This window comes from Salvelinus sp. IW2-2015, unplaced genomic scaffold, assembly GCF_002910315.2.
Source record: "Salvelinus sp. IW2-2015 unplaced genomic scaffold, ASM291031v2 Un_scaffold1619, whole genome shotgun sequence".
Lineage (NCBI taxonomy): Eukaryota > Metazoa > Chordata > Actinopteri > Salmoniformes > Salmonidae > Salvelinus > Salvelinus sp. IW2-2015.
This window is the reverse complement of record NW_019943038.1, coordinates 184838-189004: the sequence shown is the minus strand read 5'-3', so window position 1 is coordinate 189004 and position 4167 is coordinate 184838. Positions and strand designations below refer to the sequence as shown.

General features: G+C 49.8%; 1 non-coding gene across 1 annotated transcript in view; it reads left to right on the top strand.

The window, feature by feature from the left end:
• The window catches only part of LOC112071460 (MAP/microtubule affinity-regulating kinase 2b), an 11897-nt gene that overhangs the window by 4684 nt on the left and 3046 nt on the right, over positions 1-4167 (top strand). Inside the window, exon 2 of the transcript XR_011475866.1 lies at positions 850-968. This is a non-coding gene — a transcript (MAP/microtubule affinity-regulating kinase 2b). The remainder of the gene's footprint in view (positions 1-849; positions 969-4167) is intronic.

The window sequence follows — 4167 nt, the reverse complement described above, 5'->3', positions numbered from 1 at the left end:
CGCTATGAGGTGTGTGTTGTTCAGTGTCCGCTGTGGCGGGCAGCGTGAGTGGGTTAGTGTGGCTGCTGTGTTCAGGTGTGTGTTCAGTGTGTGTGTGTGTTCAGTGTGTGTGTGTTCAGTGTGTTTCAGCATTGTGTGTGTGTGTGTGTGTTTCATGCATGTGTGTTGTGTGTGTTCAGTGTGTGTGGGGGCAGGTGTGCTTACTGACTTGATCTCTCTGCGACCCCAAACAACAGCTCTGATGGCTTTGTGGATTATCTAAAAATCACGAGACACACACACACACACTCTGGGGACACACACAACACTCTGGGAAAGACACACACACACACAACTCTGGGGACACACACACAACACTCTGGGGAACAGACACACACACACACACTCTGGGACAGAGACATATATATCCCGTTCCAGACTACCCCTCTATCGTGGTAATAGATTTGGCACCACAGGTGTGAAGGACTTGGCTCTGACCAACGTTGGAGGGTAGCAGCCATTATCATCTATATTTAACTAGGCAAGTCAGTTAATAAGAACAAATTCTTAATTACAATGACGGKCTAGGAACAGCGGGTTAAACTGCCTTGTTCAGGGGCAGAACGACAGATGTTTACCTTGTCAGCTCGGGGATTTGATCCCAGCAACCTTTCGGTTACTGAACCATCGCTCTAACCACTAGGCTACCTGCCGCCCCCATTATGCTACATTCTGTTATATAGCCATGGTGTACGTAGTAGTGTACCTTTGTGTGTGTCTGCTATCCAAATGTTTATATAGAAGTTCACTACTCTAATCCACCCCTCCATCTCCTCCTCTCCGTCTTCACCTCTCTCCGTCTCCTAACAGCACTCCCCACCAGAGACCACCTGGCGCGTCCCCCTCAGCCCACAACATCAGCAGCTCCGCGGTGACGGACCGGACCAACTTCTCCCGGGGGGTGGCCATCCGCAGCACCTTCCACGCAGGTAATATTAAATGTTATTATACTTCCCCACACGCTGTTCCAGCTCCGTGGCGATCAGGTTGAAGCTACTGAATCACACCTGTGGTTCTCTGTGGTTCTCTGTGGTTCTCTGGTTCTCTGTGGTTCTCTGTCAGTGTCGTCTTGCATTACACTCATCTGCTGGTGGTGCTGTCATATCACTGAGTTTCAGTTTAAATGTTTCCGTCCTCTAACTGGGACGGTCAGCAGAGAGGGGCCTCTAACTGGGACGGTCAGCAGCGAGGGGCCTCTAACTGGGACGGTCAGCAGAGAGGGGCCTCTAACTGGGACGGTCAGCAGAGAGGGGCCTCTAACTGGGACGGTCAGCAGAGAGGGGCCTCTAACTGGGACGGTCAGCAGAAAGGGGCCTCTAACTGGGACCTACTATACACGCCGGCAGTGTCTCAAAACGCTTATCTGAGGTGTCCACAATGTCTATTTGATGTAACCAGCAGGGTTCTCCTTACTGCGCGGCTCCCCCTCCCCCTCCCTCAGACACTTCTCTAAACAGAACACACACGCCACGCACGACACACACGCCACTTTCACGCCAAGACACACGCACGCACCGCACAACACACACGGCACGGCACGCAACAAGACACACACGCACGCACAGCACAGACACACACAGCACGCACGCACAGACACACACGCACGCACAGGACACACACGCCAACGCACGGCAACGCCACAGACACGCACGCAACGCACAGACACACACGCACGCACAGACACAACGCACGCAACAGACACCAGCACACACGCACGCACAGGCACACACGCACGCACGGCCAGCAGAAGCACACGCACGGCCAACGCACAGACACACACGCACCGCACCGCACAGACCAGCACACAGCACGCACACGCACAGAACCACCACACGCACGGCACGCACAACACACACGCCACGCACGCACACAGACACGCACGCACGCCACCAGACACGCACGCACGCACAGCGACACAACGGCACGCACCAGACACACACGCACGCACAGACACACACACACGCACGCACAGGACACCACACGCACGCACGCACAGACCGCACGCACGGCACAGACACCAACGTCACGCACAGACACACACCGGCACGCACAGACACACACCGCACGCACAGACAGAACACCACGGACGCACAGACAGCACACACACCGCACGCACAGGACGACACCACACCGGCACGCACCAGACACACACGGCACCACAGACACACACGCACGCACGACACACACACACCAGACATGCACACACACACAGATACACACAGACACGCGCACACAAACAGACACACAGAACGACGCACCACACACACACACACAGATTTGACTTTGAAATACACACAGAACATACACCACCACAGATACACCACAGAACACGCACTCACACACAGACACGACACACACGCACACACACACACACACCCACCACAGATACACGCACATCTAAATGAACATATTTTTAGTGGCTGCGTGGCATCACCATTAATCATACGATGTTGACTTGAGAGTACAGACCTATATGAAGTGTAGCATTCTTATTTGAAGCACACTGTTGACGCCCAGATAGACCATTAATATGGTAAACACTGGTACAATACCATATGGTTTATTATCGAGCGAAGAATTCCCTGTGTGGGAACATTATAGGCTTCTACATTATATAAAGGACTATTTTGAGACGCCATTTACATTTGAAAATTGTACCACCTGTCTCTTTAAAAACAAAAAAAAAAAACCTGTCAGGTTTGTGATGATGTCATGCCAGAGATCGTGTCTTCATTGCTATGATCATTGATCTCCCTGAAGAAGCTAAATTTATTTACCCCCCCTCCCAAATGTTTGGATCATACTGTTGTTATAGTTACCAGCTAGCAATGAGGTATGACGTGACCGAACAAAGTGTAAATAAATGGTTAACGACGTCGACTTGCGAGTCGGTTTGAGAACGGCCCACGACCAGGTCTCATGAATGTAAACATGCGACGCCGGCGGATCCGCTGTAGGATGATTAAAATGGTGCATCAGATCTTTTGACCTGGTTCGGTTAGAAGTGTTCTGAATCTGCAACATACGTGATTGGTCAGTTAGTGTTGGTCCGGGGTAGTTTGTGGCCGGTAGTGTGGTTCGGGTATGGTTTGGTCCGGGGTAGTGTTGTTGGTGGGCCGGTAGTGTTGGTCCGCGGGTAAGTGTTGGTCCGGGGTAGTGGTTGGTCGGGGGAGTGTTGGTCCGGCGGGAGTGTTGGTCCGGGGAGTGTTGGTCCGGGGGAGTGTGGTCCGGGGGAGTGGTTGGGCAGTGGTCCGGGGACTAAACACGCCATAGTCCGCAAATTGTTCCCAGAGGTACAACTCAAGGTTCGCAGTTGCCATTGGTCTGGAGTCCTCGGTGTGTTGGCGGGAAGTAGAAGCGGTGAGGAGAAGAGCTCTTGGTTTCCAGTACGCACCGTGTTTTATTAGCATATCAAATAACACACACGACCGCTTACCGGCGTATCACTTGACCTGACCCTACAGCCAGGAAGGGGGGGGGGGGGTGTAAACGTTTACCCTCCCAAAGGTGTCACTTTTTATAACATTCGAAACCACCTCACAAAACCATATATTTTTAAAGGTTTATTTGGTTCAGTCCTGGACCTCTCGCTGTGTTCAGAACATTCCATTTAACATTAAAAGGGGTTGTTTATTTTATTAAATTCCCCTCCCCAACATCGTGGGAGTACCTTTTTTATAGCTGTTTGGATGTACACTTGGAAATGGTTCATTTGCACGTTTGCACATTTTAAAACCCCATTATAACTAAGTCTTTGAGTCCCCAAAATGGTTTTCCTATTCCCAATAACATACTACTTTTAATCCAGAGTAGATTATAGTAGTAGTACACTATATAGGGAAACGGTGCCATCCAATAATGTGTGTAAAGCCTGGATTGCATCTGATGTTCTGTCATGGCCTATGAGAGGCTTTGAAGAAGCATTCCTCCAATAAGAATGGAATTCTAGATTATTTAAATAAATGTTGCTAGGACAATAGTACATGTGTTTATAAATTATGTATCTGTTGTCGTGGAGACAGATAACATTTAAATCTTTAAGGATTTTATTTTTTTGCAATTGTTTTATTTTTATGTTCACATATCATTTATCATTAGGGTTCTGTAATATAAATAACTTGGCAAAAC